Source organism: Chiloscyllium plagiosum, unplaced genomic scaffold (assembly GCF_037043375.1).
Source record: "Chiloscyllium plagiosum isolate Xiang-an unplaced genomic scaffold, Cpla_swu_hap1 HiC_scaffold_39, whole genome shotgun sequence".
NCBI lineage: Eukaryota > Metazoa > Chordata > Chondrichthyes > Orectolobiformes > Hemiscylliidae > Chiloscyllium > Chiloscyllium plagiosum.
The window spans coordinates 51,677,787-51,704,878 of record NW_028270177.1 but is presented as its reverse complement, the minus strand read 5'-3'; the positions used below and the strand labels follow the sequence as shown (position 1 = coordinate 51,704,878).

Sequence of the window (27,092 nt, the reverse complement as noted above, 5' to 3'; positions counted from 1 at the left end):
TCTCTCTGCCCCCCCCCCCCCTTTCTGCCCCCTCTCTCTGTTCCCCCTCTCTCCGGCCCCCTCTCTCTGTCCCCCCTCTCTCTGCCCCCTCTCTCTGTCGCCCCCCTCTTTGCCCCCCCGTCCCTCACCTCTCTGCCCCCCACCTGTCCCCCCCTCTCTGTCCCCCCGTCTGTCCCCCCCTCTCTGTCGCGCTTTCTCTGTCCTCCACTTTCTGTCCCCCTCTCTCTGCCCCCCTCTCTCTGTCCCCCTCTCTCTGGCCCCCTATCTATGTCCCCCTCTCTCTGTCCCCCTCTCTCTGTTCCCCACCTCTCTGTCCCCTCTCTCTGACCCCCTCTCCCTGTCTGCCCTCTCTCTGTCCTCCCTCTCTCTTTGTCCCCCGTCTCTGTCACCGTCACTCTGCCCCACTCCCCCTGTCCCCCTCTCTCTGTCCCCCCACTCTCTGTTCCCGTACCCTGTTCCCCCCCTCTCTGTCCTCCTCTCTGTCCCCCCTCTCTGTCCCCCCCTCTCTGTCCCCCTCTCTCTATCCCCCTCTCTCTGTCCCCCTCTCCCTGTCCCCCGTCTCTGTCACCGTCTCTCTGTCCCCCCTCCCTCTGTCCACCTCGCTCTGTCCCCCTTTCTGTCCTACCTCTCTCTGCCCACCCCTCTCTCTGTCCCCCTCCCTCTGTCCCCCCTCTCTCTGCACCCTCTCTGTGACCGTCTCTCTGTCCCCCCTCCCTCTGTCCCCCTCTCTCTGACCCCCCTCTCTCTGTCCCCTCTGTCACCGTTTCTCTGCCCCCCTCCCTCTGTCCCCCTCTCTCTGTCCCCTCTCTATCCCCGTCTCTCTGTCCCCCTCCCTCTATCCCCCTCTCTCTCTCCCCCTCTCTCTGCCCCCTCTCTGTCACCGTCTCTCTATCCCCCTCCCTCTATCCCCCGCTCTCTGTCCCCCTCTCTCTGCCCCCTCTCTGTCACCGTCTCTCTATGCCCCTCCCTCTATCCCCCTCTCTCTGCCCACCCCTCTCTCTGTGCCTCCTCCCTCTGTCCCCCCCTCTCTCTGCCCCCTCTCTGTCCCCGTCTCTCTGTCCCCCTCCCTCTATCCCCCTCTCTCTGTCCCCCCACTCTCTGCCCACTCTCTGTCCCCCTCTCTCTATCCCCCTCCCTCTGTCCCCCTCTCTCTGTACCCCCTCGCTTTGTCCCCCGTCTCTGTCACTGTCTCTCTGTCCCTCCTCCTTCTGTCCCCCTTGCTCTGTCCCCCTTTCTGTCCTGCCTCTCTCTGCCCACCCCTCTCTCTGTCCCCCCTCCCTATATCCCCCTCTCTCTGTCCCGCCTCTCTCTGCCCCCTCTATGTCACCGTCTCTCTGTCCCCCTCCCTCTGTCCCCCTCCCTCTGTCCCCCTCTCCCTCTGTCCCACTCTCTCTGAACCCCCAATCTCTGCCCCCGTCTGTCGCCGTCTCTCTGCCCACTCCCTCTGTCCCTCTTTCTCTGTCCCCTTTCTGTCCTGCCTCTCTCTGCCCAACCCTCTCTCTGTCCCCCTCCCTCTGTCCCCCCTCTCTCTGCCCCCTCTCTGTCACTATCTCTCTGTCCCCTCCCTCTGTCGCCCTCTCTCTGTCCCCCCTCTCTGTCCCCCCTCTCTGTCACCGTCTCTCTGCCCCCTCTCTGTCACCGTCTCTCTGTCCCCCTCGCTCTGTCCCCCCTCTCTCTACCCCCTCTCTGTCACCGTCTCTCTGTCCCCCTCCCTCTGTCCCCCTCCCTCTGTCCCCCTCTCCCTCTGTCCCCTCTCCCTCTGTCCCCCTCTCTCTGTCCCGCTCTATCTCTGTCCCTCCCCTCGCTTTCCCCTCTCTCTGCCCACCCCTGTCTCTGTCGCTCCTCTCGCTCTACCCTCTCTCTGACCCCCCTCTCTGTCTGCCCCCCTCTATCTCCCCCATTCTCTGTGCCCTCTCTCTCTGTCCCCTCTCTCTGTCCCCCTCTCTTTGACAACCTCTATCTCCCCCCCTCTCTCTGTCACCCCCTTCTCTGTCCCCCCTCTCTCAGTTCCCCCTCTCTCTGTCCCCCCTCTCTGTCTCTCTCTCTCTCTGTCTCTCTCTGCCCCCCCATTCTCTCTGTTCCCTCTCTCTCTTTTACCCCCTCTGTCCCCCTCTCTCTGTCCGCCCCTCTCTGCCCCCCTCTCTGTCCCCCTCTCTCTGTCCCCCTCTCTCTGTCCCCCCTCTCTTTGTCCCCCGTCTCTGTCACCGTCTCTCTGTCCCCCCCACTCTCTGTTCCCACCCTCTGTTCCCCCACTCTCTGTCCTCCCTCTCTGTCACCGTCTCTCTGTCCCCTCTCTCTGTCCCCCCTCCCTCTGTCCCCTCTCTCTGTCCCCCTTTCTGTCCTGCCTCTCTCTGCCCACCCCTCTCTCTGTCCACCCTCCCTCTGTCCCCCCTCTCTCTGCCCCCTTCCTGTGACCGTCTCTCTATCCCCCTCCCTCTGTCCCACTCTCTCTGAACCCCCACTCTCTGCCCCCGTCTGTCGCCGTCTCTCTGCCCACTCCCTCTGTCCCTCTTTCTCTGTCCCCTTTCTGTCCTGCCTCTCTCTGCCCAACCCTCTCTCTGTCCCCCTCCCTCTGTCCCCCCTCTCTCTGCCCCCTCTCTGTCACTATCTCTCTGTCCCCTCCCTCTGTCGCCCTCTCTCTGTCCCCCCTCTCTGTCCCCCCTCTCTGGCACCGTCTCTCTGCCCCCTCTCTGTCACCGTCTCTCTGTCCCCCTCGCTCTGTCCCCCCTCTCTCTACCCCCTCTCTGTCACCGTCTCTCTGTCCCCCTCCCTCTGACCCCGCCCTCTCTGTCCCCCCTCCCTCTGTCCCCTCTCCCTCTGTCCCCCTCTCTCTGTCCCCCTCCCTCTGTCCCTCCTCTCGCTGTGCCCTCTCTCTGCCCACCCCTCTCTCTATCGCCCCTCTCGCTCTACCCCTCTCTCTGTCCCCCCTCTCCGACCCCCTCTCTCTCCCCTCTCTCTCTGTCCCCCTCTGTCTCTGTCTCCCTTCTCTCTGCCCACCCTCTCTCTGTCCCCTCTCTCTCTGCCCCTCGCTCTGTCCCCCTCTCTCTGTCCCCTCTCTCTCTGTCCCCCTGTCTCTCAGCCCCCCTGTCTCTCTCTCCCCCCTCTCTCTGTCCCCCTCTCTCTCTGTCATCCTCTCTCTGCCCCCCTCTCTCCGACCCCCACTCTCTCTGTCACCCTCTCACTGTCACCCTCTCTCTGCCCCCTCTCTCTGTCGCCCTCTCTCTGCCCCCCTCTCTCTGTCCCGCTCTATCTCTGCCCCCCTCTCTCTCTGTACCCCCTTTCTCTCTCTGTCCTCCCTCTCCCTGTCCCCCTCTCTCTGTCCCCTCTCTCTGTCCCCTCTCTCTCTCTGCCCCCTCTATCTCCCCCATTCTCTGTGCCCTCTCTCTCTGTCCCCTCTCTCTCTGTCCCCCTCTTTTTGACACCCTCTATCTCCCCCTCTCTCTGTCCCGCCCCTCTGTCTGTCACCCCCCTCTCTGTCCCCCTCTCTCAGTTCCCCTCTCTCTGTCCCCCTCTCTGTCTCTCTCTCTCTCTCTCTCTGTCTCTCTCTGTTGCCCATTCTCTCTGTTCCCTCTCTCTTTGTTACCCCCTCTGCCCCTCCTCTCTCTGACCCCTCTCTCTGTCCCCCCTCTCTCTTTCCCCACTATCTCTGCCCCCCTCCCTTTGTCCCCCTCTCTGTCCCCCTCTCTGTCCTTCTCTCTCTGTCCCCATCTCTCTGTCCCTCTCCCTCTGTCCCCATCTCTCTGTCCCTCCTCTCTCTGCCCCCTCTGTCCCCACTTTGTCTGCCACCCTCTCTCTGTCCCCCCGTCCCCCCTCTCTGCCCCCTCTCTCTGTCTCCCCTCTCTCTTTCCCCCCTCTCTCTGCCCCCTCTCTGTCACCGTCTTTCTGTTCCCTCTCCCTCTGTCCCCCTCTATCTGTGCACCCCTCTTTCTGCCCCCTCTCTCTGTCCCCATCTCTCTGTCCCCCCTCTCTGCCCCCCTCTCAGTCTCCCCCCTCTGTCCCCCTCTCTCCCCCAATCTGTACCCCTCTCTCTGTACCCACTCTCTGCCCCGCTCATTCTGTCCCCCTCTCTCTGTCCCCCACTCTCTCTGTCCCCCCTCTCTCTGTCCCACTCTCTCTGTCCCCCCCTCTCTCTGTCAACCTCGCTCTCTGCCCCCCTCATTCTGTCTCCATCTCTCTCTGTCCCCCTCTCTCTGTTACCCCCTCTCTTGTCCCCTCCCTTTGTCCCCTCTCTCTCAGTCCCCCTCTCTCTGTCATCCTCTTTCTGTCCCTCTCTCTCTGTTGCCCTCTCTCTGACCCCCCTCGCTCCCACCCGCCTCTGTCTGTACCCCCTCACTGTCCCCCACTCTCTCTGCCCCCCCTCTCTGTCACCCTCTCTCTGCCACCCCTCTGTTCCCCCTCTCTCTGACCCCCTCTATCTCCCCCACTCTCTGTTCACTGTCTCTCTGTCCCCTCTCTCTCTGTCAGCCTCTCTCTGTCCCCCTATCTCTGTCCCCCTATCTCTGTCCCCTCTCTCTGTCGCCCTCTCTCTGACCCCATCTCTCTGCCCCTCTCTGTCTGTCCCTCTCTCTCTGTCCCCCTCTATCTCCCCCACTCTCTGCCCCCCTCTCTCTGTTGCCCTCTCTCTGCCCCCTCTCTTTCTGTCCCCCTCTCTCTCTGTCGCCCTCTCTCTGCCTCCTCTCTCTCTGTGCCCCTCTCTCTCTCTCTGTCCCCCTCTCTCGGACCCCCGCTATTTCCCCCCTTCTCTGTCGTCCTTTTTCTGCCCCCCTCTCTCTGTGTCCCTCTCTCTGTCCCCCCCTCTCTGTCCCCTCTCTCTCTGCCCCCTCTCTCTGTACCCCCTCTCTGACCCCCTCTCTCTGTCCCCCCTCTCTCTCCCCTCTCTCTCTGTCCCCCTCTCTCTATCCGCCCCTCTCTCTGACCCCCTCACTGTCCCCCTTTCTCTGTCCCACTCTCTCTGTCGCCCTCTCTCTGCTCTCTCTCTGTCACCATCTCTCTGTCCCCCTCCCTCTGTTCTCCTCTCTCTGTCCCCTCTCTCTGTCGCACTCTCTCTCCCCCCTCTTTGTCACCATCTCTCTGTCCCCCCTCCCTCTGTCCCCTCTCTCTGTCCCCCTCTCTCTCTCTCCCCTCCCGCTGCCCCCACTCTCTCTGTCACCCCCTCTCTCTGTCCCCCCCCCCCCTCCCGGTCCCACCTCTCTCTGCCCCTCTCTCTCCCCCGCTCTCTGTCCCCTCCCTCTGTACCCTTCTCTCTATTCCCCCTCCTTCTGTCCCCTCTCTCTGTCCCCCCTCTCTGTCGCCCACTCTCTGCCCCGTCTCTGACACCGTCTCTCTGTCCCCGCTCTCTCTGTCCCCCCCACTCTCTGTCCCCCATCTCTCTGTCCCCCTCTCTCTGTCGCCCTCTCTCTGCCCCCTCTCTCTCTATCCCCCTCTATCTCCCCACTCTTTGTCCTCTCTCTCTCTGTCCACTCTCTCTCTGTCCCCCCTCTGTCTGTCCCCCCTCTCTCTGTTCCCCTCCCTCTGTCCCCCATTCTGTACCCCTCTCTCTGTCCCTCTCTATCTCACCCTCTCTCTGTCCCCCTTTCTCTGACCCCCTCTATCTTCCCTTCTCTCTGTGCCCCTCACTCTGTTCCCCTCTCTCTCTGCCCCCTCACTCTGTCACTCTCTCTCTGCCCCCTCTCTCTGCCGCCATCTCCCTCCCACCCACCACTCTCTTTCCACCCTCTCTCTGTCCCCCTCTCTCTGACCCCCCTATCTCCCCCTCTCTCTGTGCCCCTCACTCTGTTCCCCTCTCTCTCTCTCTGCCCCCTCACTCTATCGCCCTCTCTCTGCCCCCATTTCCCTCCCACCCGCCTCTCTCTTTCCCCCTCTCTCTGTCCCCCTCTCTCTGTCCGCCTCTCTCTGTCCCACTCACTCTCTGCCCCCTCACTCTGTCCCCCCTCTCTGTCCCCCTCTCTCTGCCCCATCTCTCTCTGCCCCTCTCTCTCTCTGTCCCCCTCTCTCTCTGTTCCCCTCTCTCTCTGTCCCCTCTCTCTCTGTCCCCCTCTATGTTCCCCACTCTCTGTGCCCCCTCTCTGTCGCCCTCTCTCTGACCCACTCTACCTCCCCCTCTTTCTGTCCCCCTCCCTCTGACCCCCTCTATCTCCCCCACTCTCTGTCACCCTCTCTCTGTCCCTCTCTCTCTCTCCTTCTCTCTGTCCCCCTCTCTCTGCCCCTCTCTCTCTGTCTCCCTCTATGTCCCCCACTCTCTGTGCCCCCTCTCTGTCCCCCTCTCTCTGACCCACTCTACCTCCCCCTCTTTCTGTCACCCTCCCTCTGACCCCCTCTATCTCCACCACTCTCTGTGTCCCTCTCTCTGTCCCTCTCTCTCCCTCTCTCTGTCCCCCTCTCTCTGCCCCTCTCTCTCTGTCCCCCTCTCTCTCTGTCCCCCTCTCTCTCTGTCCCCTCTCTCTCTGTCCCCCTCTCTCTCTGTACCCTCTCTCTCTGTCCCCCTCTATGTCCCCCACTCTCTGTGCCGCTCTCTCTGTCCCTCTTCCTCTGACCCCCTCCAGCTCCCCCTCTTTCTGTCCCCCTCTCTCTGACCCCTCTATCTCCCCCACTCTCTGTGCCCCTCTCTCTGTCGCTCTCTCTCTCTGATCCCCTCTACCTTCCCCTCTTTCTGTCCCCCTCTGTCTGACCCCTCTATCTCCTCCACTCTCTGTCCCCCTCTCTCTTCCCCCCTCTCTCTGATCCCCTCTCTCTTTGCCCCCTCTCTCTTTTCCCCCTCTCTGTCGCCCTCTCGCTGATCCTCTCTCTCTGCCCCCCTCTCTAACCCCCTCTCTCTCTGTACCCTCTCTCTCTGTGTCCCCACTCTCTCCATTCCCCTACTCTCTGTGCCCCTCTCTCTGACCCCCTCTATCTCCCACCCACCTCTCTCTCTCGCCTCGCTCTCTGCCCCCTCTCTCTGTCCCCACTCTCTATCACCCTCTCTCTGTCGCCCACTAACTCCCCCTCTCTCTATCCCCCTCTCTCTGTCCCCCACTATCTCCCCCTCTCTCTGTCCCCCTCTCTCTGTTCCCCGTCTCTCTCCTACCCGCCTCTCTTAATCCCCCCCGTTTGTCCCCCTCTTTCTCTGTCCCCCTCTCTCTCTGTCCTGCTCTCTCTGTTCCCCGTCTCTCTGTCCCCGTCTCTCTCTCTCACCTGCCTTCTCTGACACGCTCTCTCTCACACCCACCTCTCTCTCTCTGTCACCCCTCTCTGTCCCCCTCTCTCTCTGACACCCTCTCTCTCCCTCCCACCTCTCTCTCTCCCCGCTCTCTGCCCCCTCTCTCTGTCGCCCTCTCTCTCCAACTCGCCTCTCTCTATCCCGCCTCTCTGTCCCCCTCTCTCTCTGTCCCTCTCTCTCTGTCTATCTCTCTCTCTGTCCCGCTCTCTCTGTCCCGCGCTCTCTGTTCCCCTCTCTCTGTTCCCCTCTCTCTGTTCCACTCTCTTTGTCGCCCTCTCTCTGACCCCTCTCTCTCTGTCCCCCTCTCTCTGTCCCCCTCTCTCTTTCTGTCCCCCCCTCTCTCTGACCCCCTCTCTCTGTCCTTCTCTCGCTGCCCCCTCTCTCTGTCGCCCTCACTATGTCGCCATCTCTCTGAACCCCTCTCTCTCCCACTCGCCTCTCTCTATTCCCCTCTTTGTCCCCCTCTCTCTCTGTCCCCCTCTCTCTGACCCCCGCTATCACCCCCACTCTCTGTCCCACTCTCTCTGTCGCCATCGCTCTGACCCCCTCTCTCTCACACCCGCCTCTCTATCTCCCCGCTCTCTGCCCCCTCTCTCTGTCACCCTCGCTCTCCAACCCGGATCTCTCAATCCCGCCTCTCTGTCCCCCTCTCTCTCTGTCCCCCTCTCTATCTGTCCCTCTCTCTCTCTGTCCACCTCTCTCTCTGTCCCACTCTCTCTGTTCCCCCTCTCTCTGACCCGCGCTCTCTCCCACACACCTCTCTCTGACCCACTCTCTCTCCCACGCGCCTCTCTCTCTGTCCCTCTCTCTCTTTCCCCCTCTCTCTGCCCCCTCTCTCTCTGTCCCCCTCTCTCTGTCCCCCTCTCTCTGTCCCCCACTCTCCCAACCGCCTCTCTCTATCCTCCCTCTTTGTTCCCCCTTCTCTCTGTCCCCACTATCTCTGACCCCCCCCCTCTGACCCCCTCTCTGTCTGTCCCCCCTCTCTCTGTCCCACTCTCTTTGTTCCCCCTCTCTCTGTCCCCCTCTCTCTCCCACCCGCCACTCTCTCTGTCGCCCTCTCTCTGCCCCCTCGCTCTCTGCCGCCATCTCTCTCTCTGCCCCATCTCTCTCTGCCCCTCTCGCCGTGTCCCCCTCTCTCTCTGTCCCCCTCCCTCTGACCCCCCTCCAGCTCCCCCTCTTTCTGTCCCCCTCTCTCTGACCCCCTCTATCTCCCCCATTCTCTGTGCCCCTCTCTCTGTATATCTCTCTCTGATCCCCTCTACCTCCCCCTCTTTCTGTCCCCCTCTGTCTGATCTCCTCTATCACCCCCACTCTCTGTCCCCCTCACTCTTTCCCCCTCTCTCTGTCCCCCTCTCTCTTTGCCCCCTCTCTCTGTCCCCCCCCCTCTCTGTCGCCCTCACTCTGATCCTCTCTCTCTGCCCCCCCTCTAATCCCCTCTCTCTCTGTACCCCTCTCTCTCTGTGTCCCCACTCTCTCCATCCCCCTACTCTCTGCGCCCCTCTCCCTGACCCCCTCTATCTCCCACCCGCCTCACTCTCTCCCCGCTCTCTGCCCCGTCTCTCTGTCCCCCTTTTCTGTCGCCCTCTCTCTGATCCTCTCTCTCTGCCCCCCCTCTCTAACCCCCCTCTCTCTGTACCCATCTCTCTCTGTGTCCCCACTCTCTCCATCCCCCTCTCTGTCGTCCTCTCTCTGAACCCCTCTATCTACCACCCGCCTCTCTCTCTCTCCCCGCTCTGTGCCCCCTCTCTCTGTCCCCACTCTCTATCCCCCTCTCTCTGTCCCCACTAACTCCCCCTCTATCTGCCCCCTCTCTCTGTCCCCCTCTCTCTCCTACCCGCCTCTCTTAATCCCCCCCCCCTTTGTCCCCCTCTCTCTCTGTCCCCCTCTCTCTCTGTCCTGCTCTCTCTGTTCCCCGTCTCTCTGTCCTCCTCTCTCTCTCACCTGCCTCTCTCTGACACGGTCTCTCTCACACCCACCTCTCTCTCTCTCCCCCCTCTCTGTCCCCCCTCTCTGTCCCCCTCTCTCTGACACCCTCTCTCTCCCACCCGCCTCTCTCTCTCCCCACTCTTTGCCCCCTCTCTGTCGCCCTTTCTCTCCAACCCGCCTCTCTCTATCCCGCCTCTCTGTCCCCCTCTCTCTCTGTCCCCACTCTCTCTGTCCACCTCTCTCTCTGTCCCTCTCTCTCTGCCCCCCTCTCTCTGTCCCCCTCTCTTTCCCACCCGCCTCTCTCTGACCCCTCTCTCTCTCTTTCCCCCACTCTCTCCATCCACCCACTCTCTGTGCCCCTCTCTCTGACCCCCTCGCTTTCTCCCCCACTCTGTACCCCTCTCTCTGTCCTCCTCTATCTCCCCCTCTCTCTGTCCTCCTCTCTCTGACCCCCTCTATCTCCCCCACTCTCTGTGTCCCTTCCTCTGTCACCCTCTCTCTGCCCCATCTCCTTCCCACCCACCTCTCTCTCTTTCCCCCTCTCTCTGTCCTCCTCTCTCTTTGTCCCCCTTTCTCTCTGCCCCCTCTCTCTGTCCCCCTCTCTCTCTGCCCCCCTCACTCTGTCCCCCTCTCTCTGCCCCCATCTCTCTCTGCCCCCCTCTCCCTGCCCCCATCTCTCTCTCTGCCCGTCTCTCTCTCTCTCTGTCCTCCTCTCTCTTTGCCCCCCTTTCTCTCTGCCCCCTCTCTCTGTCCCCCTCTCTTTGTCCCCCCTCTCTCTGTCGCCCTCTCTCTCTGTTCCCCTCTCTTTTTCACCCTCTCTCTGACCCTCTCCCTCTGTCCCTCTCTCTCTGTCGCCCTCCCTCTGTCCCTCTCTCTCTGTCCCCCTCTCTCTGTCCCCTTTCTCTCTGTCCCCCTTTCTCTCTGTCCGCCTCTCTCTCTGTCCCCCTCTCTCACTGTACCCCTCTCTCTGACCCCCGCTATCTCCCCACTCTCTGTCCCACTCTCTCTGTCGCCATCTCTCTGACCCCCTCTCTCTCCCACCCGTCTCTATCTCCCCGCTCTCTGCCCGCCTCTGTCTGTCGCCCTCTCTCTGTCCTCCTCTCTCTGCCCCATCTCTCTCCCACCTGCCTCTCTCTGTTCCTCCTCTCTTTGTCCCCCTCTCTCTCCCACCCTCCTCTCTCTGACCCCCTCTGTCTCTGTCCCCCACTCTCTTTACATCCCCCCACTCTCTGTGACCCTCTCTCTGACCCCCTCGCTCTCTCCCCCACTCTGTACCCCTCTCTCTGTCCTCCTCTATCTCCCTCTCTCTCTCTGTCCCCCTCTCTCTGACCCCCTCTATCTCCCCCACTCTCTGTGCCCCTCTCTCTGTCACCCTCTCTCTGCCCCCTCTCCCTCCCACCCGCCTCTCTCTTTCCTCTCTCTCTCTGTCCCTCTCTCTCTGTCCCCCTCTCTCTCTGCCCCCTCACTCTGTCCCCCTCTCTCTGCCCCATCTCTCTCTGTCTCACTCTATCTCCCCCATTCTCTGTGCCCCTCTCTCTGACCCAATCTACTTCCCCCTCTTTCTGTCCCCCTCTCTCTGACCCCCTCTATCTCCCCCTCTCTCTGTCCCCCTCTTACTGACCCCCTCTCTCTCTGGCCCCCTCTCTCACTGTACCCCTCTCTCTGACCCCCGCTCTCTGCCCACTCTCTGTCCCACTCTCTCTGTCGCCATCTCTCTGACCCCCTCTCTCACCCACCCGCCTCTCTCTCTCCCCCGCTCTCGGACCCCCTCTGTCTGTCGCCCTTTCTCTGTCCCCCTCTCTCTGCCCACTCTCTCTCCCACCCGCCTCTCTCTATCACCCCTCTTTGTCCCCCTCTCTCTCACCCCCTCTCTCTCTCAATCCCCCCTCTCTCTGTCCCGCTCTCTCTGCTCCCCGTCTCTCTGTCCCCCTCTCTCTCCCACCCGCCTCAATCTGTCCCCCTCTCTCTGTCCCCCTTTCTCTCTGCCCCCTCTCTCTGTCCCCCTCTGTCTCTCCCCCTCTCTCTGGCCCTTCTCTCTCTCTCCCTCTTTCTGCCCCCCTCTCTGTCGCCCTCTCGCTGCCCCCTCTCTCTCTGCCCCCCTCTCTGTTGCCCTCTCTCTGCACCCTCTCGCTCTGCCCCCCTCCCTGTCCACCTTTCTCTCTCTGTCCCCCACTCTCTCCACCCGCCCACTTTCTGTGCCCCTCTCTCTGACCCCCTTTCTCTCTCCCCCACTCTGTACCCCTCTCTCTGACCACCTCTATCTCCCCCACTCTCTGTGCTCCTCACTCTGTCGCCCTCTCTCTGCTCCCATCTCCCTCCCACCACCTCTCTCTCTTTCCCCCTCTCTCTCTTCCCCCCTCTCTCTGTCCCCCCTCTCTCTGCTACGCTCACTGTGCCCCGCTCACTCTGCCCCTCTCTCTGTCCCCTCTCTCTGTCCCCCTCTATCTCCCCCACTCTCTGTGCCCCTCTCTCTGACCCCTCTGTCTAACCCACTCTGCCTCCCTGCTTTCTGTCCCCCTCTCTCTGACCCCCTCTATCTCCCCCACTCTCTGTGCCCCGCTCTCTGTCCCCCTCCCTCTGACTCCCTCTCTCTCCCCCTCTCTCTTTCCCCCTCTCTCTGACTGCCTCTCTCTCTGTCCCTCTCTCTCTCTGTCCCCCTCTCTCTGTCCCCCTCTCTCTGTCCTCCCCTCTCTGCCGCCCTCTCTCTGTCCCCCTCTCTCTCTGTCCCAATCTCTCTGACCCCCTCTATCTCCCCCACTGTCTGTTCCCCTCTCTCTGTCGCCCTCTCTCTGACCCCCTCTGTCTCCCACCTGTCTCTCTCTCCCCGCTCTCTGCCCCACGCTCTCTGTCCCCCTCTCTCTGTCCCCCTCTCTTTGTGGCCCCTTCTCTGACCCCGTCTCTCTCTATCCCTCTCTCGCTGCCCCTCTCTCTGTCCCCCTCTCTCTGTCCCCCTCTCTCTATACCCCTCTCTCTGTCCCCTCTCTCTGTTCCCTCTCTCTGACCCCCGCTATCTACCCCACTCTCTGTCCCTCTCTCTCTGTCCCCCTCTCTCTGTCCCCCTCTCTCTGTCCCCCTCTTTCTGTTCCCCTCTCTTTGTCGCCCTTTCTCTGACCCCGTCTCTCTCTGTCCCTCTCTCGCTGCCCCTCTCTCTGTCCCCCTCTCTCTGTCCCCCTCTCTCTATACCCCTCTCTCTGTCGCCCTCTCTCTCTGTCCCCTCTCTCTCTGTCGCCATCTCTCTGACCCCCTCTCTCATCCACCCGCCTCTCTCTCTCCCCCCTCTCTGAACCGCTCTGTATGTCGCCCTCTCTCTGTCCCCCTCTCTCTGCCCCTCTCTCCCACCCGCCGGTCTCTATCCCCCCTCTTTTTCGCCCTCTCGCTCAGTCCCCCTCTCTCTCTGTCCTGTTCAATCTGTCCCCCCCTCTCTGTCCCCCTCTCTCTCCCACCCGCCTCTCTCTGACCCCTCTCTCTCCCAATCGCCTCTCTCTCTGTCCCCCTCTCTCTGTCCCATTTCTGTCTGCCCCCCTCTCTGTCCCCCTCTCTCTGTCCCCCTCTCTCTGTCCCCCTCTCTCTCTGTCCCCCTCTCTCTGTCCCCTCTCTTTGTCTCCCCCTCTATCTTCACCCTCTCTGTCCCCCTCTCTCTGTCCCCCTCTCTGTGTCCCCCTCTCTGTGTCCCCTCTCTCTGTATCCCCCTCTATCTCCCCCACTCTCTGTGCCCCTCTCTCTGTCAACCTCTCTCTGCCCCATCTCCCTCCCACCCGGCTCCCTTTTTCCGCCCTCGCTCTGTCCTCGTCTCTCTCTGTCCCACTCTCTCTGTCCCTCTCTCTCTCTGCCCCCCTCACTCTGTCACCCTCTCTCTGTCCCATCTCTCTCTGCCCCCTCTCTCTCTGTCCCCCTCTATCTCCCCACTCTCTGTGCACCTCTCTCTGTCCCCCTCCCTCTGACCCTCCCTCTCTCTGTCCCTCTCTCTCTGTCCCCCTCTCTCTGTCGCCCTCTCTCTGCCCCCTCTCTCAGTGTCCCTCTCTCTCTGTCCCCATCTCTCTGACCCCCTCTATCTCCCCCACTCTCTATTCCCCTCTCTCTGTAACCCTCTCTCTGACCCCTCTCTCTGTCACCCTCTCTCTGTCCCCCCTCTCTGTCCCCTTCTCTCTCCCACCCACCTCTCTATCTGTTCCCCTCTCTCTGTCCCCCTCTTTCTGTCCCCGCTCTCTGCCCCCTCTCTGTCTCCCCCTCTATCTCCCCCACTCTCTGTGCCGCTCTCTCTGTCCCCCTCCCTCTGACTCCCTCCAGCTCCCCCTCTTTCTGTTCCCCATCTCTCTCTGACCCCCTCTACCTCCCCCTCTTTCTGTCCCCCTCTCTCTGACACCCTCTATCCCCCCCACTCTCTGTGCCCCTCTCTTTGTGCTCCTCCATCTGACCCCCTCTATCTCCCCCTCTCGCTCTCCCCCTTTCTCTGTCTCCCTCTCTCTTACACCCGCCTCTCTCTCTATCCCCCCTCTTTGTCCCCCTCTCTCTTTGTCCCCATCTCTCTTTGTCCCGCTCTCTCTGTTTCCCCTCTCTCAGTCCCCCTCTCTCTGCCCCCTCTATCTCTGTCCCTTCTCTCTCCCCCGCTCTCTGCCACCCCTGTCCCCCTCTCTCTCTGTCCCCCCTCTCTCTCTGTCCCCCACACTCTCCATCCCACCACTCTCTGTCCCCCTCTCTCTGTTCCCCTCTATCTCCCACTCTCTATGTCCCCTCTCTCTGACCCCCTTTATCTCCCCCACTCTCTGTCCCCCTCTCTCTGTTCCCCTCTATCTCCCGCTCTCTATGTCCCCTCTCTCTGACCCCCTTTATCTCCCCCACTCTCTGTCCCCCTCTCTCTTTCGCCCTCTCTCTGCCCCTCTCCCTCCCACACACCTCTCTCTTTCCCCCCTCTCTGTCCCGCTCTCTCTGCCCCCTCTCTCTGTCCCCCTCTCTCTGCCCAAATATCTCTCTGCTCTCTCTCTGCCCCTCTCTGTGTCCCTCTCTCTCCGTGCCTCTCTCTCTGTCTCCCTCTCTCTCTGTCCCTCTCTCTCTGTCCCCCTCTATCTCCCCCACTCTCTGTCCCGCCCTCTCTCTATTCCCCTTTCTCTCTCTCCCCCTCTCTCTGTCGCCCTCTTTCTGCCCCCTCTCTCTGTCGCCCTCTCTCTGACCCCCTCCCGCTCCCACCCGCCTCTGTCTGTACCCCCTCACTGTCACCCCCTCTCTATGTCCCCCCTCTGTTTCCCCCTCTCTTTGAACCCCTCTATCTCCCCCACTCTCTGTCCCCTCTCTCTCTGTTCCCCTCTCTCTGTCACCCCTCTCTCTGTTCCCATCTCTCTGTCTCCCTCTCTCTCTGTCCCCCTCTCTCTCTGTCCCCCTCTCTCTGTCGTCCTCTCTCTGCCCCCCCTCTCTCTGTCCCTTTCTCTCTCTGTCCACCTTTCTCTGTCCCCCTCTCTCTGACCCCTCTCTCTGTCCCCTCTCTCTCTGTCCCCCTCTCTCTGTCCCCTCTCTCTCTGTCACCTCTCTCTCTGTCCCCCTCTCTCTCTCTGTCCCCCTCTCTCTGTCCCTCTCTCTTTGTCCCCCCTCTCTGTCCCCCTCTCTCTGCCCGCTCTCTCCCTGTCCCCCTCTCTCTCTGTCCCCCTCTCTCTACCCCCCTCTCTGTCCCCCTCTCTCTGCCCCCTCTCTCTCTGCCCCCTCTCTCTCTGTCCCCCTCTCTCTGTCCCCCTCTCTCTCTGTCCCCCTCTCTCTCTGTCCCCTTCTCTCTGTCCCTCTCTCTCGGCCCCACTCTCTGTCCCCTCTCTCTCTCTGTCCCCTCTCTCTCTGTCCCCCTCTCTCTCTGACCCCCTCTCTCTGGTCCCCTCTATCTCCCCCTCTCTTTGTCCCCCTCTCAGTGTCGCCCTCACTCTGACCCCCTCTATTTCCCCCCTCTCAGTCCCCCCTCTCTGTCCCCCTTCTCTTTGCCCCCTCTCTCTGTCCCCTCTCTCTCTGACCCCTCTCTCATTATGTCCTCCCCTATTTCTCTCTCTCCCTCCCTCAACTTATCTTTCCCTTCCCTCTCTCTCTCCCTCTGTCTCTCCCTGCTCCTTCACTCTCTCTCCATCTTCTCTCACTCCCGAACCCCCAACCTTGGTCTCTCTCTCTCCCCACCTCCCTCCGTTTCTCTCTGAATTAATCTCTCTCCCTCCTGTCCTGCCCTTCCTCTGTCTCAGACACACTCTGTCTCCCTGGTCCTTTCCTCTCCCTCTGACCCAGAGATTGGGGGGTTGGTGGTGAGGCTGCGTGTGGGTGACATGATAAAGAGATGTCGGAAGTGGGAGGTGGGGAAAACGGGGTAGAGACGACATTGCAGGAGGGAGAGAGAGACGGCAGGAGAGAGAGTGAGGGTGAGGGGGAGAGAGAAGAATGGAGGCAGGTGGATAAACTCATGTTGGGTGTGAGAGAGAGAGAGGGAGAGTGAGGCAGAAAGAATAGTGGAGGGAGGTGGAGAAACCGGGGTTGGGGGGGTGTCTGAGAGGGGACGAGAGAGAGTGAAAGGGAGAGGAGGTGTGAGAGAGAGACAGTGTGCAGAAAGAGAGAGAGAGAGGGAGAGATTTGAGGAGGAAGAGTGGGGGAGAGGAAATGGGGAGGCCAGGTGGAGTGGGGGGGGGGTGACAGAGGGAGTTAAACCCAGCTCCTGAGCTCAGGGCCCGGTGCCCTTCCTTTCCCTGAGGACGAGGACTTGTTATTGAGTCTGTCTCTCTCCAGCTCAGCTTCTCCAACACAAAGACACACAACAACATCGGTCACTCTGCTGCTCGGCACGCTTTAATCAACATTTTTATTGGTTACAAATGGAAGTGATGGATACAGTCAGTGGGATGGAGCATTTTATCATCGGCCCCTGAGTTGTGAGAAACATTGAAATGTTTCCCTGTAACCCCCCTGTGGGATAAGGATGGACAAACCAGCGCTACCCTCAGTCTGTTACCATAGCGACAGGCTGCTCCATCGCTGAAACACTGAACTGAAATGAGAAAATTCCGGATGGATTGATTAATGAGGGAATTTGATGGATGGACGGATTTGGGTGAAGGGATATTTCAGCACATTCTTCAGCTGCTGCCTGAACTTAGTCTGGGTCACGGCATAAATCGCGGTGTTTGTGCAGCAACTGAGGAGCTGCAGCATGAAGCCCAATTCCCGCACAAAGAGATGCAGATACACAGACTGATACCCAATCCACCACATCCGGAACCATATAGAAAACAGCATGAACGTTGACCATAACAGGGTGAAATTGGCCGAGATCACAAACAGTAAAATGATGGATTTTTTTCGGTTTCTCATTTCAGTGTCAGACTGAGCGTCCCCATTGGTGTGAGCGCGGAGTCTCCTGCGGGCTCTGCTGGTCACTACAATGTGTCTGACGGTGAGAACATTGAGCAGCAGAATCAGGAGAAATGGGACACACGGGGTTAGAATGTGGTGAAGGAACTCGATTGTGACCCAGACAATGGAGTATTGAACAGCGAGTGTTACCTCACAAAACCAGGGGCGGTTCACCAGCCGATACCGAGCCGTGAGAATAAAATACCAGGAAATGTTCTTTAAACAGCTCAGCACAGTCACTGCTCCCAGAACCACAGCCGCCGTTTTCTCACTGCAATATTTACTTTTCAGCTTCTGGCAACAAATGGCCACAAACCGATCAAAGGTGAAAGTGACAGTGAACCAGACAGAGCAGTCAGTGGCTGCATAAAGCAGGATGGCGTGGATATTACACACGGGGACGGAGTACAGGAAATAAAACTGTTCCCGATAAACAATGGGAATGTGTCTCAGGATCAGATCGAGGATAATGACCAGGAGATCCGCCGCTGCCATGGCCCCCAGGTAACGTCTGACACATGGAGACAATCCACAATCTTTATAAAGCAGGACGTAGATGGTCACTATGTTAACTGTGAGGAAGGAAAACAAACCCATTATCCACCAGCCTGGAGGCAAAGGGACCCGTTTGATCGGGGACCCAGTGAGATTTTCAAATGTGTCCCTGTATTCAGGGATTTATTAAAATAATTCGAGCTGGAATAACAAATGGGAAGATCTGAATTACTGACAAAAAAGTGACATAAACCACAAGAAACCCTCCCTCCCCAAACACACAGAGACACATCCATAAGGACAGATGGTTTCTAGAACATTCCCACACACTCGATCACTCGAGAGTAGACACAGGTCACTCCTTCCCAGTTCCTAATACGGAGGGTGGAAGCATTGCTGTCCTGAAGGATTCTCTCCCAGTTTCCTGAAGACAAACAGAGTTTGGGAATTTCTATATTTTGGTCTAAATTGTGGTCGACCCTGTGTCGTGGAGAAATGTAAACACAGGGAAAACGTATTCACCCCTTTAACTGCCTGAGGGGCCTTCGGAACAGTGTCTCCTTCTCCCTGGAACGGGATCTCTTCCCTCGGGATCTTATTGTTTGTTCAATTCACTGACGTCCGGCCGTTCACAAACAACGTCAGGGACAGAACGTTCCGGGGAATGTCAGTTATAGAATGTCGGGGACAGAACGTTCCGGGGAATGTCAGTTATAGAATGTCGGGGACAGAACGTTCCGGGGAATGTCAGTTAAAGAATGTCGGGGACAGAACGTTCCGGGGAATGTCAGTTAAAGAATGTCAGGGACAGAACGTTCTGGGGAATGTCAGTTATAGAATGTCGGGGACAGAACGTTCCGGGGAATGTCAGTTATAGAATGTCGGGGACAGAACGTTCCGGGGAATGTCAGTTATAGAATGTCAGGGACAGAACGTTCCGGGGAATGTCAGTTAAAGAATGTCGGGGACAGAACGTTCCGGGGAATGTCAGTTATAGAATGTCGGGGACGGAACGTTCTGGGGAATGTCAGTTATAGAATGTCGGGGACGGAACGTTCCGGGAAATGTCAGTTATAGAATGTCGGGGACGGAACGTTCCGGGGAATGTCAGTTATAGAATCTCGGGGACGGAACGTTCTGGGGAATGTCAGTTATAGAATGTCCGGGACAGAACGTTCCGGGGAATGTCAGTTATGGAATGTCGGGGACGGAACGTTCCGGGGAATGTCAGTTATAGAATGTCGGGGACGGAACGTTCCGGAGAATGTCAGTTATAGAATGTCGGGGACGGAACGTTCCGGAGAACTCCTTGACCTGTCCATCACTTTTCCCCCTACCCACCCCAGCAACATGATGTACTGTACCTGGACCCACTGTAACATTAATGAGGTGAGAGACGGAGGGTCCAATCACAGGAATGGGAACTAAAGGCATTGCCAGATCAGCTGAAATGGTTAGATATACCACATTCTCAATCCACCGCACAGAACCAGCCCAGACACCATACACCCAGAGGGAGATATCTGTTCACCGTGGAACACTGTGCAGACCAGGCCAGTGTCCTGCTCAGTACAACCCAGCAATCTGTCCAGAGTGGAGCACTGCACAGATCAGATCAGGGCATTGATCTATAACCCCAGATATCTGTCCAGCAGCGGGAGAAGTGCAGACCACAGCAGTGCATCGATCTATAAACCCAGATTAGATATCTGTCCAACACGGGGAGAAGTGCAGACCACAGCAGGGCATTATCAATAAACCTCAACCAGATAGTCTGACCAGCACAGTGACCTGTGCAGTGGTCACCCGTGAATTAATCTGTAAACCAGGAGCAGTTACCCTCCCAACATGTAGGACTGTGAACACCACCCCAGTGCATTGATCTGTAACCCAGGAGCAGTTACCCTCCCAGCATGTAGGACTGTGTACCCCACCCCAGTGCATTGATCTGTAACCCAGGAGCAGTTACCCTCCCAGCATGTTGGACTGTGTACCCCACCCCAGTGCATTGATCTGTAACCCAGGAGCAGTTACCCTCCCAGCATGTAGGACTGTGTACACCACCTCAGTGCATAGATCTGTAACCAGGAGCAGGTACCCTCCCAGCATGTAGGACTGTGAACACCACCCCAGTGCATTGATCTGTAAACTAGGAGCAGTTACCCTCCCAGCATGTAGGACTGTGTACCCCACCCCAGTGCATTGATCTGTAACCCAGGAGCAGTTACCCTCCCAGCATGTAGGGCTGTGTACCCCAAACCAGGGCATTGATCTGTAACCCAGGAGCAGTTCCCCTCCCAGCATGTAGGGCTGTGTACACCACCCTGGTGCATTGCTCACTAACAGTGTGTTAGATCGCTGCCCAGTGTGGGGAATCTTGCAGCCCATGCTCACAGTGACAGGATGTGCAGCTCCCACCCATTTACAACTCCATCTCTCCATTGTGCCCTGACAAGGGGATGCTGTGGGTGTGAACATCCCTGCCACAGAGATACAGAGATGGAGGGGGAATCAGTTTAAACAATAACAAATGGGAGGGATATGGGAAATAGACAGAGAGGGAGAGACTGAGAGAAAATGTTATGGAAGGATGTGTTCCCAGGTTTCAGAATGCAGAAATGAAAACATTTTAACAGCATCCTGTAACATAAGTGTTTCCAGGAATTGTAGGTGAACATGATATTGGTGGGAGTTCAGGTGATGAAGAGTTTTAGATGAGTATTTGTTCTGCAGCTTTGTATCTGGGTGTAGGGTCAGCAGAGTCTTTGGCTCATTGGGCTAAATCTAACAATAATTTGTCTCAGTGCCATTTCCATTGACTGTGACGGAGGGATCATCTACACTAGGCCAAGCTAGTTTCCTGGTGTTATCTTATCGAACTCACCTCATTAACCACCCACCCCATGGTGTCCCTCTCATTCAATACCAGCCCGATTCTCCCACCCAATATGGCTGGAGGTACTCACCATCGCCCGGGTGTCCCTGGATATTCCATGATCCATGACGCTGGCGCCATCTTTAAAAGGCCATTGAGCACACGGTTGAGCTTTCTCAGTTTGGAGCTGCCCTGCACAGTTTACCCCGAGCCTGGCAGATAAGGGGCAATTACACCACGGTTTGTCGACAGGAGCACGGAGGGCCAGGTGGATGGGCTAGTACAGAGGGGGGGGGGGGGCAATCTCTTCCCAGAGTGGGCCACACCACCAGACCCACCGAGCATGGTCTGAGCTCACCACCCAGCTCAGTGCAGTATCTGCGGTCTGAAGAAATGCCCAGCAATACAGGACAAGCATCAATAACCTTCCCCGCTCTGTCAGGATAAGGGTCACTGTCTTCTCTCTGCTCCCTCACACTCACTGTACATCTGTTATAGCACTGACCCCCGAACAAGGCTCATGGTCCATCACTCTCACTGCTGCATGCTGCACCTTCTCTCTCTCTCTCTGTCTCTTTCTCTCTCTCTCTCCCTCCCTCCACTTTACCCCCCCCCCCACCACATTAATAACACGGCATGGATACAACACTGTGGACTGACTCCCTCCGGACACCTCACCATGACCATGTCCTCCACCTACACATCGTCACCACCACCTCCCAGGAAGGGAGCATGGAGACTCCCTCCTACACCTCCCCCTGTAGACAGCTAGATACTGCAACTAATCTGTGATAGCTACTGCTCTCCACATTTGTCCTGACATCTTCAACAATCTGTGCTCATATACACCCAGGACTCTCTTGTCCCACACCCCCTTTATAATGGCACAGCCTGTTTTAAACTGTCTTTCATTGTCTTTCCTACCGAAGTGTATCACCTCACACTGCTCTGCACTGATCCCCATCTGCCATACACCTGAACACGACACCAACGTGTGACTGTCCTGTTAGAGTTCCACACTGTCCTCCATAGACTTCAGAGTTCTTCCAGGTTTGGTGCCATCTACAAACATTGAGATTGTTAGCGTCACAGTCCCCATGTAACAACTGAAATCCCGCCCCACATACACGAGTGTGAGCAAGTGAAATACTGACATATTCCTATGGACAAAGTCGAATAATGACATGCTGTCAATGGAGCAACAGAAGTTCTGACACACACCAGACGGAGCAAATGAAATATTGACAAACCACAGAGCAAGAGGAATCCGGATAGGTTCCACTTATCGATATTCACCAGGGTATAATGTGATGAAGTTGAAAACGTATACTGTACCTTTAAGCGAGGGTGAATGCTGTTCTGAACTGAGAGCTTACAAGCTCCTGTGGTATGAGAGGATGGCAGACCCAGACACAGTATATTGTTATAGAGCTGGAGTCGGGAAATAAGCAGTTAAGAGAAAGGGGGGGTCCCAGAGTTGTGAATAGTCCATGTAAAATGTTCACTTTCAGAGTTTAAAAAAAAATGTTTTTATTTAAACAGTGGGATTTGGTAGATCTGTCCCTCATATTTTAACAGTTTACAAAGCAAATTGAGCATTTCTTTATGTTTCATTTAAGTTACCAGATGAGCTTCACGTAGTGCCCTAACCATCCCCGTGTGTGTATCCGTGTGTCTCTGTGGGAAAGGTCTGGCAGTCTCTGTGGGGCTTAAAGTGATGCAATGCCACCCTCTGCTGGCCTCCCCACGCCACTGCACAGACATTGGCAGAGTGTGAAAACCAACAGGGATTCATTCACAGAGGGGGAGGGAGAGGGCAGCTGCTCACAGCACCATCCAAACTGATGTCTTATCCATCGATTGATCTAAATGTCCTTTAAACATTGTAACTGTCCCTGCTTTTACCACTTCCTCTGGAAGTTCATTCCACACACAAGCCAGATTCTATCTCAAATAATTACCGCTCATGACTTATGTAAATCTTTTTCCTCACACCTTAAAATATCCCTCAGTTTTGAATCCCCACCTTGAGGGAAAAGACATCAGCCCTTCAGCTTATCTGTACCCCTCATGATTTTATAAACCTCTGTAAAGTTACCCCTTAGTCTCATACTCTCCAGTGAAACGAGTCCCAGCCGACCCAGCCTCTCCTTATAGCTCACTCCCTCCTTTCCCAGCAACATACAGATTAATCTGTTCTCAACCCTCTCCAGCTTAATAATATCAAGGTCAGTAATATCAAAGTGAACAGTCAAGGTGTTTTCTAAGGGTACGGGAAGTCCAAAACTAGAGGGCATAGGCTTAAGATGAGAGGGGAAACATTTAAGAGTGACCTAAGGGGCAGCTTTTTCACCCAGAGGGTGGTGTGCCTTTGGAATGAGTGGGCAGGGTGACCAGACTGGACACAGTATTCCAGAAGAGGTCTCACCAATATCCTGTACAACCACAACATGACGTCCCAATTCTGATACTCAAAGGTCTGACCAATGAAGACAAGTGTGTTAAACACCTTCTTAACCACACTATCTGTATGAGATGCAAATTTTAAAGAATTATACCTGACGGCCTAGGTCTCTGTCCTACAACACTACCAAAGGCCCTGCTTTTAATTGTATAGATCCTGCTGTTGTTTGATTTACCAAATCCAATACTTCGCATTAATCCAAACTAAACTCCATCTGAGACCCCTCAGTCCAGTGTGTGATATTATTGCCCCCTCACCCTCCCCCTTCAGTTTTAAAATGCCCATCCCCCTCTCCAGGAGGCCTGCAAACTCCGGCCTTGATTTTCACAAAGACCCCGAGCTTGGGTTGCCTTGTGTGGATAGGGGGGGTGGGACAGATTGAAGACACAGTCAGTGAGGAGGAGAGGCTGGACAGTAATAACCGGCCAGGTATCATTTCATTGTTTTAGGAAGCGGGCAGTCGCACGTTAGAGTTGGTTAAGAGTGATCGGTGTTTTGGGACCAGAAATTAAGCTCTTCCTTCGTCTCTGGTGTTCAGTAATAAATATCTATTTGAGACCCTTCATTGGGCAGAGTGTGTCTGCAAGATTACTTTCCCTAATATTGCAGACTACAGATAATAGCGATTAAAGATGGCCATAGTTAATTTCGATGGCACAGCACATACACTCAATATCCTACAGTTGAGACAAATATCTTGCATTTGTTTAACAATACAAAGTGTTTTGTCTAATTCAGTAATGGTAACCTGATTGTATACATCCACACCGAGCTGAAAGTGGGCTCTAAAATATGACCCAAAATCTGGGTATGGTAGTGTGCTGGGTAGTGTCCCTGCCTCTGAGCCAGATCTCTGGATTTGATTCCAATTCCTGAACTTGTGTGGTAGTGCTCCAAGCTCTGGACTAGAAGGTCTGGATTCAAGTCCTGCCTGTTGCAGAGGTATGTCACAGCATGTCAGAACGGGCTGATGAACAAACACACAGGAGAATAATGTTACAGCTTTATGGGTATTGCCCAGTGATGATCGTGTCCCTACCTCCGAGCACAAAGGTCTAGGTGCAAATCCCACAGAAGTGTCTCATAATACATCTGAACAAACTGATTAAAATGGATTTAGAATTGTGACTTCATGGAGAAGGAAGAGGTGTCAGTATTGCATTTCAGAATTTAGGCCCAGGATAACTGAAAGTACAGTTATTCGTGTTGATTGGAGTCACATTTCGCAGCAGTAAAGGTTTGTAAAATCGGAACGGTCCTGGACAGGGTGAGTAGTCAGGGGTTTTCCTCAGGTTAGGGGCGTCCAATACGAGAAGGCATTGTTTGAAAGTGAGAGGGGAAAGGTTTTGATGAGGCCTAAAGGGCACCTTTTCACACAGAGGGTGGTGTGTGTATGGAATGAGATGCCAGAGGATGTGGTGGAGGCTGGTACAAATACAGCATATGGGTACTGAGAGACCTGGCGAGCTTTTCCAGCAATTTCTGTATTTGTTTAAAAAATGCGTTCATTTTAACACAGGTATTCTGAATAAATTAAACATTTTATTTTTTTAATGACGCAGGGACATGTAAACATATTTCAAAATGACCGAGACCATTTTCTGCTAAGGGTATGGCTCTGTGTATGACAGCAGCAATGGTGCACCGACATGGAACAGGGAATGTGATGGGGACATAGTTTGGACAATGTACAAGGAGAACTCACATGGTACAGTTTGGGAGAGGATGACATTCCTGTGTGATTCAGCTCAGAGAGGGAGACAATGTAATCTGCCTGAGAAGGAACGGCCTCTTGCACTCTCACTCCTTTATTGTTCCTCATCACAGCAATGTGTGCGAGCTAAAAAAAGAACCTCTAAAGTCATCGTTACCATTCTTAATTGAATGGAATCCCTGCAGTGTGGAAACAGGCCTTTCGGGCCAACAAGTCCATATCCACCTTCCCAATCCATTTCCCTATATTTACCTCTGACGAATGTACGTAATCTAGATATCCCTGAACACTACAGATAATTTAGCATGACCAATCTACCGAACCTACACAGTTTGAGCTGTGATAGGAAACTGGATCACCCATTAGAAGCTCACACAGACAAGGGGAGAATGTGCAAACTCCACACAGACAGTCACCCAAGGCTGGAATCAAACCCAATTCCCTGGTGCTGTGAGGCAGCAGTGCTAACTACCGTGCTACCCTTTGGGTGATCCCTAACCAGAATTCACTGGAATCTCCTCATTGTCTAAAGCAAAGGGAATTCAGCCAAATCCAACTCTCCCAGGATGTTGGTGAGGCCACTTTAAGAATACTGTGTACAACTCGGTTGTCTGCAGAAAAGATTTATACAGATGACCCAGGACTGAAGGTTTGAGCTTCAGGGAGAGGTTGATTAGGTTGAGGTGTTTCCCCCTGGAGTGTAAGAGACTGAGGGGTGACATTATAGAGGTGTATAAAATCATCAGGGGCATGGATATTCTGAATAGCCACGTTCTGATCCCAGAAAAGGGGAGTCCAGAACAAGAGAGCATAGGTTGAAGGCGAGAGGGCGAATGATTTAGAAAGGGCCTGAAGATAAATGTTTCACAGAGAGTGTTGTGTGTACAGAAATTGCTGTCAGAGGAAGTGGTCATTTTGGGTACAATCACAGGAGGGATATTGGCCAAATGCTGGCAAATGGGACTAAATCAGATTTGATATCTGACCGGAGTGAACAGATGGACTAACAGGTCTGTTTCCGTTCTGCAGGACTCTCTGATTCTATAAGAAGAATGATGAAAAATTCTTAAAGGACCTTTCAAGTGGGAAATCTCTTCACTAGAAGTTTTTATTGTGCCTCGATGTTCACATGGACTGAAAACTGCGTTAGTTAAATATTTGACAGGGAAGTGAGTCACGGATAATGGGATACAGTCAGGAAAGTGGGGCTGAGACCCCAACCTGATCAGCCACAATCTTACTGCCTGGTGGAGAAGGCTCAAAGTATCTAATGGCCCACTCCTGCTCCTCAGTCCCATGTTCCTGTGTTCCATTCAGCCCCTCATACCTGCTAGACAGGAGCGGTTGGAGGCTACTTACATCTATAACCTGATGCACAGAAACAGAGGAGACCATTCAGTCCTTCAAGACAGTCCCACACGCTTTGAGGTGATTTGGGAAATGTAATTGGAAAACCCAGGCTGGGTATGAAAGAGGTCCCTCATCTCGCTTCACAAAATTTCCCCTCTCTGCAACTTGTGCTTCATTTGTTGGTCATGTTGTAGACCCAAATTCACTGAGAATATAGACAACTTACCTCACCCACAGATGACTCACAAAATCCTCTGGTCTCCCTGGCTGCAATATTCAGTAATTGCACATTCATGAAAATAACACCCACTAACTTTCCAATAACAGAATGTGAGTACATCAGAAACAGGGGAGGTCGTTCACTCCCCAAGCCTGCCTTGTCCTTCCCGAAGATCGTGGCTGATATGCTCTTGGTCTCAAATCCTCTTTCATTCCCAATTCTTCATAGCCCTCAATTCTCTGACAGGTCAATATCCATCGACCTTGTCTTGAAATACTTTCAGTCATCTAGCTCCCCGAACAGTGTTGAGAACAGAAATCCTGACATTCAATACCACCTGTTTGAAGAAAGCACTCGCTGCTCCTATATCATGGCTTCTTGATATGAACAAAAGAGGCTGACACAAGGGTTCAGGTAAAAATGACTGGCCCTGATATCAAGGCAGTGGTTAACTTCTGAAGCATCAAGGAACTTAACAAAACTGGACTTAATGGGAATCAGAGTAAACTCTCCAGTGTTTGGGGTCAAACATGGCACAAAGGAAGATGGTCATCATCTCAGTCATGTGGTCAGCTCTGTGCGAGATCCTCAGGGTAGCTTCCTCTTCACAAACATCTTTAGCTTCTTCATCAATGTCTCCCCGCCCCCACCCTCCCCACCATAAGATCAGATTCCAGTCTCTCCCTCACTGCTGGGGATCTCATATGCTGTATGTAATCCACCCTGACCCCCTCGATTAGATTCCAGTCTCTCCCTCGCTCCTGGTTATCTCAAATGCTGTTTGTAAACCACCCCGAACCCCTCGATTAGATTCCAGTCTGTCCCTCACTCTTGGGCATCTCTTACTCTGTATCTAAACCACCCCTAACCCCTCGATTAGATTTCAGTCTCTCCCTCACTCTTGGGTATCACATATGCTTTATGTAAACCACCCTGAACCCCTCGATTAGATTCCAGTCTCTCCCTAGCTCCTGGTTATCTCATATGCTGTATATTTACCACCCTGAACCCCTCGATTTAATTCCAGTCTGTCCCTCACTCTTGGGTATCTCATATGCTATATGTAAACAACCCTGAACCCCTCGATTCGATTTCAGTCTCTCCCTCACTCCTGGGAATCTCATGTGCTGTATGTAATCCACCCTGAACCCCTCGATTAGATTCCAGTCTCTCCCTCGCTCCTGGTTATCTCAAATGCTGTTTGTAAACCACCCCGAACCCCTCGATTAGATTCCAGTCTGTCCATCACTCTTGGGCATCTCATACGCTGTATCTAAACCACCCCTAACCCCTCGATTACATTTCAGTCTGTCCCTCACTCTTGGGCATCACATATGCTTTATGTAAACCACCCTGAACCCTTCGATTAGATTCCAGTCTCTCCCTCGCTCCTGGTTATCTCATATGCTGTATATCAACCACCCTGAACCCCTCGATTTAATTCCAGTCTGTCCCTCACTCTTGGGTATCTCATATGCTGTATATAAA

At 55.6% G+C, this 27,092-nt stretch overlaps 1 long non-coding RNA gene across 1 annotated transcript in view; it reads left to right on the top strand.

The window, feature by feature from the left end:
• Window positions 1-25,770, top strand: part of LOC148138685 (uncharacterized) — a 110,285-nt gene extending 84,515 nt beyond the window's left edge. The window contains exons 3-4 of the long non-coding RNA XR_015753805.1: window positions 16,778-16,990; window positions 25,064-25,770. This is a non-coding gene — a long non-coding RNA (uncharacterized LOC148138685). The remainder of the gene's footprint in view (window positions 1-16,777; window positions 16,991-25,063) is intronic.
• Window positions 25,771-27,092: the final 1,322 nt, after the last annotated feature.